Genomic DNA, 17477 nt, shown 5'->3' with positions numbered 1-17477 from the left:
CAACCATTGAGAAAGCCAATAGTCCTGGATTGTTGTAGATGTAATGTTACTTGTTGAGTTCCAGATATATCTGGATGAATGGACAGAAGCAGCAAAATCCCATTCGGGACAGCACTCTATACTAAGTGCAGATTTTTGGCATAAGTGTTTTAAGCCACGCCCTTAATTACATTGGACACGCCCCTATGAGAGACCCCCCAATTTTTTCATCCCACTTCAAGCCCTGCACATACCCCTCTGCTGTTACTTAATTGCAGACTTCATTCCAAACCAATGTCAGGTGGAGATAGAGATGTGCAGGTTGACATTGAAGAACACTCACTCTGGCCCTGAGGCAAACACTCCTCTTGGCCCACAGGTGTAGCACATTTTGGACGGGTCCAGGAAGCAGTGGTGCCCCGGTGCCCACACCACTCAAACAGGCATCTAATACCTCTGAACTTTCTAGGGAGCAAGATAGTATAATTAACCTAGGGCTGCTGGGTCATATGTTTAATTCCCTGCAGAATCAACTCAACATTTTTCACAACAGGTGTCCATAAAATAGGTACCACAGAATTGGTAACTAGCACCTACTATTCACATTCACAGAGACAATTCAGCAGATGGAGTGAGTTATGTAGAAAGGTATGATAACTTAATTAGAAAGCTACTGTCCTTAATGTCGCCTTACACTAACTTTCTCTAAGCCTAGTACTTTTTGTTTGGCTTATGGCAAAAAGAAATATTGCATCTGTCCAGGCATTAGTGTTATAAAGACATCACCCCCAACAACCACCAATCACAGTAAGAATCAGTGATGTAACTATAATTAACAACCATTTATGGCAAATATACTTAGCTGACAGCTCTCCAGAAACGTGCAAACATTCACAGTTGTGTTTTTCACCTCTCTATTTATAATGCTCTCACGAGGCACATGCAATGGCTAAAAAAATGTAGCAGTGACGTTTTATATGGAAATCCTTGGAATGGATCTTAAGAACTCAGGAAATAAAACAATCTGCACAACATCACACAGCACATGATGAGGCTGGACCAGGGCTTGAACACTAAAAGAAGCTATCAATGTTGCCTAGGAGAGAATACTCCGTCCAGAACTCAATTCTTCTTTACACAGCCCTAAATTCACTAGGAAAACGAATTTAACAGTGGTTAATGAGAATTTTCCCCAAAAGGCAGTTTACTTCTGCTGTACAAAACTAGTGTTGGATGGAAGCTCTAAAAAGTATTTTCCTCAGCTTCATTCTTTCCTAGTGATTTGCTGATACTATGCAGTTCCTGCTCTACTGTCCCTTCACCTGTGAAAATCAAACACATGGCATTGCATTTATTTACAAGGGAAGCGTTACAAAGAAAAATGTACAAAATAAAACATACATTATGGTTTTAAGCTTGCATAACCTTTTTCTAAAAACCTGTTGTACGCATTTCCTGGTTACCAACAGCCACGGCCTGTGGAGGGAGTTACGGTGGGGCAGGGAGGCGGGGAGGGGGAGGGGCAGGGTGGAGGGTGCTAAAAACCGGCATATGGATAATTGCTGGTAAGTAAACAATTTAATTAATAAAACAAGTTTGGTAGTGCGCCTTGCATCGTAAAATGCAATGTATCCATGTACATATTCGTTTTCAAAACAATTGCAGATATGTAGGGGAGAGAACTCCATACCATAAGGCGGGTGGCGATAATAAAATAAAAATAGAAATAGAACCCGTTAACTTAAGAGCGGGTCGCTATTAACATACTGAGCGCTTGATGGTAAAACAATAAAAAACTTCCCAGCACAGGACGCAAAATATAAGTAAGGAGACTGTAATAATTATAAGTTATATGTCTAAAGAATGTCGAGAAATAGGAAGCTTGTGACTATAAAATAGCATCACCATTTTCTTCTAAATTAATTTTTTTACTTTGACACCTGCCAGAGCGGTGGTTTGAAAAAAAACACTTGGTATCCATAACTGATAGCTCGAAGAGACCATGTGTGCTTTAACTAGTGGGAGCACCTGTTTACATTGGGAGGGCAAACTATAGAATGCTATTAATTAGGAAAGATGAAGATCGTAAATTTGAAAGCGGCTCTTGTAAACACATAAAGTAGTAGGAGAATTTTAATGAATCTACATTATTACATAGTAATACCTAACATGATAAATTCATGATTAATTAACTAATGCATAAAAGTATGCAAACAAGCATATAGGAACTGTCAAAAACTAAAGAAATTGCAATAACTAAAAATATCCTTTTTTTTCCATTCCAAACCTAGGATTGTACACCTGACCAAATTGATAAAAGGCGTTTGTACTTCCAAGAAAAGATACCGAGTAGGCTCCTAATTACAAAAGGGCTGTGATTTTATGCACGCTTGGGCCTAAACAGAAAATGACAAGGATTCAATTATAATAAAGGGTAAGTGATCTAATTTGGGAGTTACAAAAAGAAAAATAGGAGTATAAAAACCTTATCCCAACTAAATATGTGAATTTGAAAACAGGGTCAAGGAAGAATACACCTATCAATAAATTCATTAGAGGCACAGGAATATTAGGAGTCCCTGTTAGTATGGAGTCATAATAATTGACTGTAACTAATACCTTAAACAATAGACATCCCGGCATACAATAATTTATGGTATTGCCAACAGGTGAAATTTTTCCAGATTCTCTGCTTTGACGGAGGTGTACAGAGGGACCAGTAGGAAAGATCCACTGTCTTATTATATACTTCATAGCGATTCCAACCAAGGGTAAGCAATGGTTTGGGTCGTGATCTAATTTTGGCAAATGCTCCTCAGGTAACAATGGAGCACAATGGATACTTAGAAGTAAAAGCTCTTTAAGTGGTTCCATTAATTTGTAAATTAAGTATATAATTGAGATTACTTTTTTAGCTTTAAGATGGAGTTATGACTTATGGTATGCATTGAACCGAAGAAATTATAGGCTTGCGCACACGTAATGTTATGCATCTAACTGTATGTACTATTTATTTATTTTTAGATATATTGGTCTGGTTTTAAGGAAAAATACCTTGTTTAATAATGTGTATCCTGCAGAAGGTATTTTCAAACCACAAGATACACCGATACGTATTGACAAAAGGACATATGAAATCTGTGTTTAATACAAATAGATGTTTTAAATATTGTAGTAGAATGCATTATATTTAGAACTGTATATGAACTGTATGAATAGTGTCAACAATTGTTGAAAGAATTATCAGAATATAAAAATACACTATACAAACTTCTAAATATCTGCAATTGTTTTGAAAATAAATATGTACAAGGATTTGTAATAATGTGTTTTTATGGTAAATATTTTTATTTCTTGATATTGATGCAAATAATAAAATTACAGGAATATAAGGTTTGTTTACGTTGTGCTATATTGGTGAAATTTTGTATTTTTCTTTTGGTTCAGTGCTGACTGATTATAGTCTTAATATTATAGCAGTAGTGAATAACACAAAAGGGAATCTTTTATCTTTAACTGCATTTTTATGTCAGTCATTTACAGTCACCGTGACGTGATCGGAAAATACATTTCGGAAGACAAACAAAATTGGGAAAAACATTGAAATAAATGAAGGAACAATAAAAAAAAAATCAGAACAGGAATAGGCAAATAATAACGGTTGAGAGAAGGGTTAAGGTAATAATGAAAAGAAAGCCGGACAGATGGTAAAAAGATTAAGAAAAGCAGGCCCCACTCACAATCACAGTTCAGAAATGCTAGTTATTTATGGGCGACTGTCCCTTAGCTGAAGTAATGAACGGGATTAACTTTCTTTGATGGTGTCAAAATGTTGGGAGCAGATTACTTGTATTATCTATCTACTCTGCTTAAGTCAAGGTGTCGATTGTTAAAGAAAAGGATATGGCAATAGATCAATTTCCTGGTCGTATTCTTAACGTTCAAATAAGCAGTTGCTTGCTATATCTTAAGTGTGCATAGAGCGACATTGTGCTATTTAGCATGTGATAGCATAGCGTGCACCTAAACTGCAGAATCAGAGGTGCAGAAACATGACAAATCAAACAAGCATTGGCATAGCCAATAGGTCTCGCCTTTGGGATCTTATAAGTGTTTAGCCATGCAATACTTGATGTTGTTGCACCAAGGATATTGTGCTGGAAAACTAAACACTTATAAGGTTCCAAAGGCGAGACCTATAGACTATGCCAATACTTTTTTGTTTGTTTGTTGTGGAGTGATTATTTGACCTATTTAAAGAGAAAGGAAGGAAAGCGGATGGAGAGGAAACAGTAGAAATCAGGGGTCAAAAAGAACAGAGAGAAAGAGACAGGAAAAGCAGGTTGGTAGAAGAAGGAGGGATAAGGCGGATCAAGACTAGATATCTTACCTTTGGGACCTTGTAAGTATTTAGGCATGCAGCACATTATACTGGGTGCTACAAGATTTACTGTTACTTCTGTAAGGCGGGAGAGTTCAACTTGCAGGATAGAGTAAAGGAACCTGTGTCCACAAGTTAGTTCTGTCAGCACTGCTAATGGTTTGCAGACATGCTTCTGACATTCCATCAATCACGTACAACCTGTGTACTGTGATACCAATGAAGCCCTCCGTGTAACAGAGGTTTTCAAAGAAAGCCTGTGTCACACTATAATTTCCAGCATGCATCAGGTGAAAGCATATAAAGCTTGTTATGAGAAAACAACCTAAGATCATTGGCAAATAAATGTCTTCACGTTATTTACTATTTAAAGATCAGTGAGGGATGTGCAAAAGAAGTTGCTTTTGCACTATTCTATATTGTAGGAGTTGAATACAGTAAAAGGTGACAAATGTATAACCTTATATAGGCTAATATACTATGACACTAAAAACAAAGGTATTTGTTTGGGGGTATGAATAGGGGAAAGAGGTTAAGGAATACATTAGTAGGAGAGAGTTACCCAACATAGATCAATTATTACTGCAAATATAAATGCAACAAAAGTATTTACCAATGCAAATCGTATAATGTGATACCAACTTACTTGTTATTCATCAGAAGAATTACGTGTACTGCAAAAGAATATACACCATCCTAGGTACAGGCAGTGCAACACAAGCAGGTGCAGCAGAGTTGGCGGCCATACACTTGAAATGCAAAATGAAATGGCTGCTTTTCATGGGAAAAAACAGTTAATTGTCAAAGTTTCTACACCCATTATGTTAATAGGTTTTACAATACCTTAATGTGAAATGCGCACGTAGTATACGTGCTAACAGTTAAGAGATACTTTCTTAGAAACTGACACTGTTACCAGAGACAGATTACAAACATGAAGATCTAAACAAAAAATTGTGTTCTGTTGAAAGATCATAGGGTTGGACTGAGAGTCGATTTCACTGTTGTCGTGATTTCTTCTCTGTTATTTAACTATAGTGTAATATTGCAGGTGCTACTGGGAAGTGCAAAACTGCCCTATTTATTTGCCCCCAAGCGCCAGTGCTGACTTTCCACAGCCCCCAAAGCCCTGTCACCCTCGTGGTGCACATCGCGGAAGTAGAGCAGGTTCGAAACCGACTAGAAGAGCCAAGAAGTTTGGAGGAAATCAGTACATGCCAACAATCAGAGAAAAAAAAATTGGGGTTAAGGAATAAATAACCCACACTTGGTGAATGAAAACTGAGATCGCAGGTGATATTATTAAGTAACGCACGGTTACGCAGCACATTTAGAGTGATGGAAACTGAAAACAGACTCCCCATCCTGGATTAATCATGTGCTAGAAACCTGAAAGTGAACGGCCATGTAACTAGTCTGCCATGTGAGGGTTAAATCCAGATAAGGTGAAATATAAACAGTTACAGGGTTACTTGTCGACACAACCAACAATTGTTCTGTGATTTACATATACATGCCTGTCCTCTGGATGGGCACGTCCAGGGAGCATGTGATGGGTGTGGGGATCTCGTTCTCTCGCCATCAGGCCATGACACAGGAGATATTGGGGGATGGGAATGACAACAGGCATACAATGACATGAGTACAAGGCAGGGTGGTGGTTGTGCGGGCCGGAAGTCTCGAGCGACTTCGGCCCCTTTATTTATGCTCTCTGACCACACCTGGCCAGAGAGTGAAACAAGGTGGGTGTACGCTTCCGGGGTACTGTCCCCCGGACAATAGACTAGACCGCTACACCCATCCCAACTTGGTTTTGAAACAAAATAATGAAAGAAATGCTTTAGCAAACAAAGTCAGTAAGTCTCTTACTAGGCCAGGGATTTCGCCTCAGATTGTACGGATGGTAACGGACCTCTTGCTCTGGTCGGGGACTTGCTGGTCTTTGGTCATTCACAGTGTCCTCAGGCCTGAGAACCTCGCGCTGTGGTGTTTCCGTAGGACCTTGGGGTGGACTGTCATAGTAGTCGCCTTCCGCCCCATCAGATGGCCGATCAGCGTTCTTGGACTGATCCGCCCCTGAGATGTTCTGACTGGGGGAGGAACCTTCTTGAACCACGAGACGTTCCTGGTTATTGTCTCTCCATCACGTTCTGCCATGACGGCTGTTCCTTTGGTTGATCTTACGGTCCACACCCCGCGTTCATACGGAGTACGGAACTTTCCCCCACTCCACAGATTCCGTAGCAATACGGAGCACCCCAGCGCCACTGCACGAGTCTTTTCCCTTCGTCGCTGGCTTGCTTTGTCGTTGGTCTTCTGCCTCTTTGCTTGGGCAGCCGCTGGGTCATAAGGCTCCGGCTTCCAGTTGGCAGCCATGGGTAATAGATCTCGGCGGGGTCCTGTCAGCATAAGTGACCATGGAGACCGTTGTGTGGTGCAATGGGGTGTTTTCCGGTACTCTCTCAGAAAGTGTTGTAGAGCCACTTCTGGATCTGTAATTTTGGCCATTGCTATGCGTGGAATTGTGTTTGTGGTTCGCATGAATCGTTCAACTTCTCCGTTGGCTTGAGACCACTGGGGAGTGATACGGTGATGTCTTATTCCTGCTCGTGTTAGGAAGTCTTTGAACTCACTCCCTTGAAACGGGGGCCCATTGTCTGTTAGCAAATGCTGTGGACGGCAAAACATTGACGATCGGCTATTTGGTGTAACTGTCAAAGAGAACAGCTGTGACTCTCCCATTGGGGAAACTGCCAAAATCCAGGCTCACCCATGACCAGGGTGATGGGGCTGGATCTTCTGTAATTACAGGTGCTGGGAATTCGGCGTTGCTTGTGAGTTGACAAACCCTGCAGTTTCGCACAACAGTATCCACCCTGTATTCTAGATCAGGAAATCACACCTTTTCCCTCATTCTTGATTTCATCCGCCTGATGCCTTGGTGACCCTCATGTGCAAGGACCGTCACTCATTCCTCCAGGCTTCTTGGTATAACAATGCGTGACCCTCTTAGTATGACTCCGTTATCTGCAGCGCTAAGTTCGTTTTGAGCTTTCCAAAAAGTGCCTAGGGGAATCCTGTCGGGCTCACTCCACCCTTGGACGTTCTTAAGGAATCCTACCCTGGATCCATTCTTCATGGTGTCAGCTACTCGCTGGAGGATCGTGTCTTCGCCAATGTGTCCCTTTATCTCCTCTATCGAAAGGGCTCGTGGACACGACCACTGGGCAACCATGTTGATGAACTCTTCTGTTTTCGTTTCTTGATCACTGTCCCCTTCAGCTGTTAGTGCTGGGTTGCAAGACAAAAAATCAGCAGGATTCTTTGCGCCTGATCTGTACATCAGTTCCATTTGGTAATGTTGTAATTGGGTGGTCCACCTTTCGATCCTGGGAGGTGGATGAGGCACCGTACCTTTGAACAGAGGAACGAGGGGTTGGTGGTCGGTGATTACTCGAAAAGGGTGCCCGCTCACGTATAAATGAAAATGGTTGTATGCCCACTTGATCGCTAATGCCTCTCGCTCTATTTGCAAATACTCGGACTCTGTTGCGGTGAGTGCCTTACTTGCAAAAGCTAATGGGACCCACGTTCCTGGTTCGGTCTCTTGCGTGAGTAGGGCTCCTAGGCCTACCGGCTGGCATCTACCAGCACTTCTGTGGGGCGAGTGGTGTCAAAGTAGGCCATGGTTGTGCTGTCTAACAACGCCGACTTGACTTGTTTGAATGCCTTGTCTTCCTCGTGGGTCCACTTTCAGGGTGTCTCTTTCTTTGTGAGTTTTCTCAAAGGTTCTGCTATTGTTGCTAGGTTTGGGATGAATCACCCACAGTATGTTGCCATACCTAGAAAACTCCTTACTTCAGATGCATTGGTTGGAGCAGGAGCAAGATGAATTGCTTGGGACTTTCTAGGATCTACCTTGACTCTTTCCGAACAGAAATAGTGTATTGTCGCTCCCCTGAGGCGGAAAGCCGGGGGTTCTAGGTTGCTATTGCATTTTTAAAGTTGTTACTTTTAATCTTTTAAATTTGGGTGCATTCTGAAAATGTAGTTGTTTTTTAAATCAATTTTGCCGGCACTGCACCGCGAACCCTGCTCCCCACTATGAGAAACAGGCGCTGATGCGCTTTTACAGAGGGTAACCGCCATCTTGGGCGGATTACCGGGTAGCGCTCTAGTTGGTCGCTGCCTCTCACCCTCCTCCTTTACTATAAAATGAGCACTCGACCTAGGCAGCGCAGCGGGCGCGCCAGCGGCGCGCCAAAGGCAAGCCCGTCTGCGCCCGTCCGCGCTAAGTCCGCGATAGGCGCAGGACACGCCGCTTATTCTGGGCCTACCACCTTAACCTATACAGGAAACGACTTGTATAAGCTTAACACTATTGGTAAGTGTACTTGCTGTTTTCCTATGGTGCAGATATGGGGTCCTTTCACCTGTAGAATCTTCAGATGGACCACACCTTGGCCCACCCTTGAGTTCGTTTCCGGGAAAGATACTATTGGGATAGGCTCCACTCAATTTAAGGGAGGGTTGATCAACGCGCGTTCGATGGGCTGCCACAGTCAGGATATCAGGGATTTAATCCTAGATTGAAACCCAGGAAAGACAGAGTGGAAGAGGTGGAGGGGTGGCTCTAATACTTAAAAGCTCTTTGAAGTGCCACACATTTGACCTAGGGCCCCTGAAGGGAGCGGAAGAAATGGGTTTTTCCATTATGTTAAACTCATCCTCTACTTTCCCGGGGGGTCTGGTCTACCGCCCTCCGGGTAGTGCTTCCACATTCCTAGATTCCCTCAGTGAAAGTTTAGGACAGCTTCTGTTGCGATATCCACAGTTTACACTCCTGGGTGATTTCAACCTTCATTTGGAATCAAAAACTGACACATTTGCGATCAATTTCCACCAGACTCTGGATATTTTTGGTTTGCATCAATATGTGACGCAACCTACTCACTCTGCCGGGCATACCCTGGATGGGATATGTGCCAATTTTTCTCCATTGAAAACTTATTTCCCTGTACCGCAAATTTGGACAGATCACTGTTTGATCCCTTTCAATGTCTGTGTCTCTTGCCCAGGGAAAAGAACTAGGGTTAGTCAGCAGCCTGGAACCAACCAAAATTGGAGAGGTGTTGCTGATAATATCAAGTTTAATCCACCGCAGCACTCACAGGCGCCTAGTTTGTCCGGTGATGTGTCCCAGGACTCTATAGATTTCCATTCCTGGATGCAACAAGTCATTACGGATTGCGCCCCTCCCAAACGTCCCCCGAGTAAGGGTAAAAGGGGAAAAATTAATGCCCCCTGGTACTCACCAACGCTGGCTGATAAGCATTTATTATGCAAAAAGAGTGAACGGAAATGGAGGAAATCTTATGGTCAAACAGCTAAAACTCTGTACATACAGCATAGGAAATCCTATCTTGCCAGTATTAAAATGGCTAAGAAGGATTACTATGTGAACACCATCAATGAGGCTCAGCAAAAGCAGAGAACGGTATTCTCCATAGTGAAGTCCTTCACCCACCCTAAAATGCTCCAACAAGAAATCCCACCATCCTTAGGTTTCTGCAATCAAATTGCCGATTTCTTCGAAGAGAAAATCGAGCTTTTACAGAAGGAGTTCCCAACTCCCTCTTTCTCTTCTCCATTTAGTCATCAGGAATGGTTGGAGACTAAGGGTCATACCTTAAGCGCCCTCCAACCTGTCTCCTTTTCTCAAACTCGGGAGGTCACCTTGGCCTGTAAATCAGGAGCACCCACGGATTCTTGTCCTCCCCAAATACTACATCTGATAATCGATGCAGTCAACCCCCTCATCAATGCGATTGTCAATGCTTCACTTAGTCAGGGGGTAGTGCCTCTTGAGTGGAAAAAAGCAACTGTTAAACCCTTAATGAAAAAACTAATAAATCCCCCACCGATCTTTCCAATCTCCGGCCTATTTCTCTTCTTCCGGTTTTGGGGAAAATAACTGAACAGATGGTATATTTAGAATTAAAAAACGTTGTTGAAACTTATAACATCCATCACCCTCAGCAGTCAGGCTTCCGGCCCAGACACTCAACCCAAACGGACCTTATGGAACTTACTGACTCCATCAAATTCTTGCAGGATGAGGGTAGGAACGCTGTTTTGATTTTATTTAGGAATTAGCATTTAAAATACCTTTGAAATTCACTGAAAAAAACATAAGTTTCACACTTGTTATAGTTAGGAATTAGCATTTAAAAAACCTTTCAATTCACTGAAAAAACCATAGGTTTCACACCAGCTATAGTTACCTGAACATTTTACTCATACAAAACCTTTGAAATTCCCACGTTAAAGTTAGTTGGACTCTCTATAACTCGCGCGCCCGCAATCCACTGCTGATGATGTCACATATTACATCATTCATGACATGGTTAGTGACATCACTGATGACATCACTGATGACATCTCAAATGACATCACTGATGACATCATCCATGTGATAATACGATGCACCTCCTCACACTCTAATCTAACCTTTGATACACCCAGTGTTAAATACAAACTGCCATTTTTGAAATTATTGACACACCAATACCCTTAACTAAATACGCACTCACTGATTCCTAGGTCTACACACACATCCACTCATTCACCCATACAATCACTCATACATACAGTCACTCATCAATAGAACACTATCATATCCACTCATACACTTATACAGACACTTACATGCTGACACTCATTCACAAAGTTACTCAAACACCTAGTCAGTTATGCAAAGAATCAATCACACTCCCATTTCCTCAACTACAAAGTTATACACACTAAACCTTACTTATTCAAACGTATACTAACACATACTTACTCTCTTTTACATTCACTGATACAAGTACACATTGATCCATACAGTCACTTACGCAAACACAGACTCTGATGTTTAGTCATTTATATATGCCAACTCTCACAAGCACTGTGTTTTACATATGTATTTACTTGGACATGGAGCACTGAGATAGCCATTCACTCACCAACACACCCATGCAGACAGTCAACTACCCATCCAGCTCTTTCCACAAGCACTCTTGAACCCATATACCAAGTGAATCAACTGCTCACACATATATGCACAGAGGCACACACCTCCCAGCCACCCACATACACACTCACCCTCACATACAAATACTTGGGCAACCAATCAATAACCCATGTAGCTATTTATATAGCTACTGATCAACACATGCAGCAGCTTACACAACAACAGACATACTGATGCACACATTCAGACAGTTTAGTCACTAACCAATGCATTCAGTAAGACACATTTAATCACTCACTCATACAGTCAGTCACACACCTACTAAATCCTTCATCCAGACACTCATACATACACTCATTATTCAATATGTTAAACACATTTTAACTTTACAGGAACACACATTCACTGGATGATGTCATCAGTGATGTCATCAGTGATGTCATTTGAGATGTCATCAGTGATGTCATCAGTGATGTCACTGATCATGTCATGAATGATGTAATATGTGACATCCTCAGCAGTGGATTGCGGGCGCGCGAGTTATAGTGAGTCCAACTAACTATAACGTGGGAATTTCAAAGGTTTTGTATGGTTAAAATGTTCAGCTAACTATAACTGGTGTGAAACCTATGGTTTTTTCAGTGAATTTGAAAGGTTTTTTAAATGCTAATTCCTAACTATAACGAGTGTGAAACCTATGGTTTTTTTCAGTGAATTTCAAAGGTTTTTTAAAAGCTAATTCCTAACTATAACGATTGTGAAACCTATGGTTTTTTAGTGAATATATATATACACACATATATTCACACATATGTGTGTGTTTATATAAGTATGTATGTATATATATTATTACATATTAGAGAAATATATTTAATATGCATTAAAAATATATTTATATATTAAAATATTTAACATACATTACTTTTAATACTACTATTAATATAAAAAAATACAACATTTTATTTTGGACGATATTGGTGTCAATTATATTTTTTTCTGATATTTTTGCTCTTACAATTATAATTATAGGAACACAATATTTTGGTAAACAATATTTTTGACACAATATTTGTTTACTTCAATACTGTGTTAGTGAGCCCATACATGAATTGCCTTCATTTGCTTTTAAACCACAGAGACTATATATTTGGAATTCCAATTGTGAATGCAATTAAGAAGAGTAAAATAGTGCCTGTTATGATTTGAAGAATTGGGGCAGAATATTCATAAGTAAAAAGCATTGGCAATGAAAGTTGCTCTGGTTTTTGAAAACGTGCTCTCAGGCTAGAGTAATGAAGTCTTGTGACCATCAGTTCACTATAAAAATTGCAAAGTTATTGCCGCTCTCTTAAGGATGCAGGGTCTGATTCACAAAGGCAAACTTACACTTTTGTGTAAGTTACAGGTTTTTTTGTATGTCGACACTACAAGTTGTTAGTAAGATTGCAACTGCAGAGATTCCTCAGTCGATGCGGAGAACTTCACACAGAAAAAGATACGACAGGCCTAGCTTTTTATGTGCAGAGTTCTGTGGACTCTTCGTGGTCATAAATGCCAAAAACCAGAAATTAACTGGTCTTTTCTCCAAGAGAATTCTTTTATTTTCTATATTATCACATTGAATGGAGCAAACGTAATGCAAGTCTCTCATAACTATGCCCCATAGTATGCAAGGGACGAATGCAGAGTGCAACTGGGATCACTCTTCTTGGTTGAGTGTAGGCCCCAAGAGGAATTGTCTTTCTTTGGACAAATGCAGGAACGGCAAAGGCAGAAGGGTCTCAGCTTCTCAAAACAAACTTAACTGTTACCACATAAACATCAGGACTGCTAACCTTTGTCATGCACACACAAAAGGAAACACATCATCGACTGTGCAAACTTCCCTTGCACATATAAAAAAAACACATTACTTGCAAACAAGCAGACCAAGCATCATTTGAGCATACATAAATCAGGTAGTGTATGGGCAGAAGCACTGCACACTAACCTCCCACAAAAGAAACAGGTATAGCCATCATTACAACCAACCTGTCAGCATAGTGTCTGCACTGTTGTTGTGTAGCATATTAGAATCCAAGCATAATTTACCGATTCATGCCCTTATATACCTATAAATCACATTGACCTTATATAGGCATAGAAATCATGCCCATGTTTAGACATAACTCATCCAGTCCAAATACAGGCATGGCTACTTCCACTAGTTCTAAAAAGCCACAACGATTTCTTGGAAAACTAGGCTTCAGCAGTCAGGGACATCCCATTACTTGAATATTGATTTGTCCGAGAAATCATGGAGTTTTCAAAGAACTACCATTCCATTGGGGTTCTTTGATATCGTTATCATGTCCGACTTTACGTCAAACAAGGCACCTTCAAGGTATAAATATGCCTACACTTGCCCTAGCAAAGACACAGTGGTTCGGAGCAGCTCGAATATCTACTTGCCCGACACAGCTTGCTGCAGCAAGTGCAGAAGGACGCACTGACAGAGAAGGTGTCCTTTCTCTCGCCGGGAATCCACCACCAGTGTTTCCAAGCTCCCCTCGCGGGGTGTTGGGAAATCGAGTCCCGAGACCAAGATACCAGACCTCCTTCATTCTAAAACAAAGGTACGGAGCTGATTGGACCCTAAGAGAAATCTTGGTGAGATTCTTGGCAAAGACAAACTAAACCTATGCTACACCTCACTTACTTCTTCCCTTGTACTAGACTTAGGTTAGGTACATTGGGGTAGGCGTATTTTAGAAGCACCAGTTGAGTACTTTTAGCCTTTGTTATTTATGTATGTATTTATCTATGGTCTAGGAACCATACAATGCTTTTACAGTATTATTTTATAATACTCTTCTTACTGTATGTATTATACTTTGCAGCCAGTATTATGATTGTAGCAGTTCACTTTACTTGCTTGAGAAAGAAGACTGTTCAATAAAACCCTTTTATTGAAAAAGCCCGTCTCTCTATTTCTCTGTACCTCTGATGTAACAAAGCATGCACATTTGACTGAGTAAAATATCTATCTATTGTTTCCACGACTCCGAAGATCAGTTTTATTCTTGGGGAAACAAAGTTGTCATGTTTATGCAGTTGTCCGAAACGAATCCCTTCTTGTTTATTCGAGAAAGTTTCTAGTGACCTCTGAGTTAGCTAGCACTCACAATTAAGTTTAATATATTCGATAGAGACCTAGTAGACATAAGTCCTACGTCAAATCTATAGGATATGTTATTCCAATGCGCAGGGCCTATTGGGAATATAGGAACTACACTACATGGCTCCCAAAGTTTGGTAAAGCACTAATTTAACGCTAGATACAAGAGTAACTCAGTCGTGCTTTTCACAGAGACCCCATTTCCCCTGCAAAACTCCAATAGACGTCTTGAGTGGATAAAAGGATAAAATATCCACCATTACCGAGTAGGACGGAAATCCTATGTATTAGTTTTTGGTTTGATTCAACGTTGAAGGATACAGTGTTCCAAAATATTGTGCACCTTATTTTTGTTTCCTTGAAAGTTGCTCTACAAACTTTCAGTCAACAAAATGAGTGACGAAGAGAACGGTGGAGCTGCAAGTACTGCAGCCCAACCGGGTTTAAACATTACAGGTTTTCAAGAAACCGACCCGGATGCTATAATCATACCGGAAAATTTAAGGAAAACCACCACTATAAAGCTTATTACAAATGTCCTATCATCAAGAGGTGGTAAGGTAATTTTTGTCATACAGGCACATGAATATCAGCAGACAGAGGTATTCTATTCATGGATAATCTTCCTTGAAGCAAATTCAGTATCGCATGTGTTTCATTATCCAACGGAATATGTTCCTTTCGAGGACATTAAAATTCCACTAACTTACCAAGAGCCTCAGCTCTGGTTTAAAGGCACCCTACAACATCCAAATCACATTACCAGGCTCGGTCCACTAGGTAGACCAGGAGCAACATGGCCAGTGCTAGCCAGCTCACACCCTGACATTGAAGAAATGTCAGGTGCGGAACTATTAGTTCAATTAAAACAACTAATTAAAATACATAGACAATTGGTTCAATATGTCATGCGGACTCTAACAGTCCAACCTCCTATAAGGATTCCACAACAAACCCCTCACCAGGGGAACACAAATAAAATAATACCACAGACTTTACAATCAGTCATTGGTAAATTAACCGCACAAAGGGAACACATTCTATTCTGAATAGCTCAAAAAATTACTCAAATCGAGGCAGTATTTCCTGACAGGACACCTCATGAGAAACACAGAATTTTAACAATCTGTTTACCAATGGGGATCGCACCACATTTGGAGGACTGAGACACTTGGGGTACAGTCTTTGCTGCAATCGACACAAAAACACATGGTGTTCCGTCTATGGCAGTTATACCAGATGTCCTGAAACAGATTCAAAATGAATACGGGGCAGAACCTGCTCTAAATCTCGGTATGAAATTACTGACAGATTTCAAACTGGTCTAAGCTATAATATTAGCTAATATTAAAGGCGAAGCAGCATCCGTGGCGATCCGCCAAAAAATAAGGGGAAATTGATATAACTGAGCAACCATATGAACTGGACAGAATAATTGAAAAATCCTAAAAAGATCTAGGAAGAGATAGTTTAGGTGGGAAACCAGTTAAACCCCAACTAACAGAAAGTCCTTAAAAGGTCTTTATTAATAACACTCTCACTATTCCTAAAAAGAAGTGGTAAAATACTAAACAAACTTCTAATGAGAAGCGTTCTCAGTCCCGAGGAAGGTCTCCTCAAAAGGAGCCCTCTGAAAAGAGGTATAACCTCAGGAACAGGGATAATTTGAGAAAACCTGATAGATATCAAGATACTGATACACGTTCCTTTTATACCTTTCAGACTTCCTCACAGAAATCGGAAAGAAGAGGATGGTCAAAACACAAGGAAGAACGCGTGAAGTCCAAAGACGATCAACACGTTCCAAGAAATAAGAAAACCCAATTCACCAAAAAGAAGGTAGTAGGTCTAAAAGTCAGACATGCCAAGTGTCTTGAGGACACAACTCAAGAACGGAGAATGGCCCCAGACAGTGCTGGACAGTGCAGCAGAAGTCCCCATAGCTCACAAGATCTTTAAGGATCATCTGGAGAGAGTGGACTTGAATGAGTACATTGAAGTTGAACCAGCTGATACCAGGGGTAGTGTACCCCATAGGTTATATGAAGTAACACTCCGGATGGAGGGGGACATAACTAGGAAAATAAGAGCACTCTTTTGGGAAAAGCTCTCTAAGGGTTATGACATTCTTCCAGCTAAACAATACTGTCCACCAAAATGTTTCAGGGAGTTCCCACACGGTGAAGACATCATTATGCCAGCCTTCTCCAATCATATTCCAAGTCACTTAAAATACACCTATGCCAGAAAATGGGCTGTAGCCCAGGCTCCAGCATTATATAAAAATCATGTAGGATGGGACGAGGATTCCCCCACCATAAAATCCGGTTAAAAACTCAACCAGGAGAAGTGTGGCTCACTGGTTAGAGGCGGCAGACCCTGAAGCAGAGGTCAGACCCGGGACCAGGGTTCAATTCCCGACGCGGCAGGGTCTTGAGCCCAAATATCCACGGACTCAATAATTCTCGTTTCGGTGCCTACTCGAGTCACAGGTTCACACTCTGCAGCTCTGGGCATTAGCTTGCTTAATCTCCACTACGGCCCCCCCCCACGGCGGGATACCTGGCTTTTACCTTGGGGATGCCCAGTACGGGTATCTCACAGGGAAAAACCAGGACGGGTTCCCAAGGCAAGAGCCGAGATGCCTACGGGTAATCGAGCGCTATATAAGAACGCTTAATAATAATAATAATAATAATAACCAACTGCACAGAGGCAGTATCCAGTTAAGCAAGAAGCTAACAAACATGTCAAGGAGATCTTAGATCAACTTGAAAACCATGGGGTGATTGAAACATGCACCTCATCAATGAACAATCCTTTGTTTCCTGTCTCCAACCAGACAATACATATCGTCTAGTTTTAGACTACAGACATTTAAATTCTTGTTGCAAAACCTTTGCAGTACAAAATGCACACAGTGCAGCACTGATGAATAATATTGT

The sequence above is a fragment of the Lissotriton helveticus genome, chromosome 8, assembly GCF_964261635.1.
Source record: "Lissotriton helveticus chromosome 8, aLisHel1.1, whole genome shotgun sequence".
Lineage (NCBI taxonomy): Eukaryota > Metazoa > Chordata > Amphibia > Caudata > Salamandridae > Lissotriton > Lissotriton helveticus.
The sequence above is the reverse complement of the archived record's forward strand: the minus strand, read 5'-3'. Positions refer to the sequence as shown.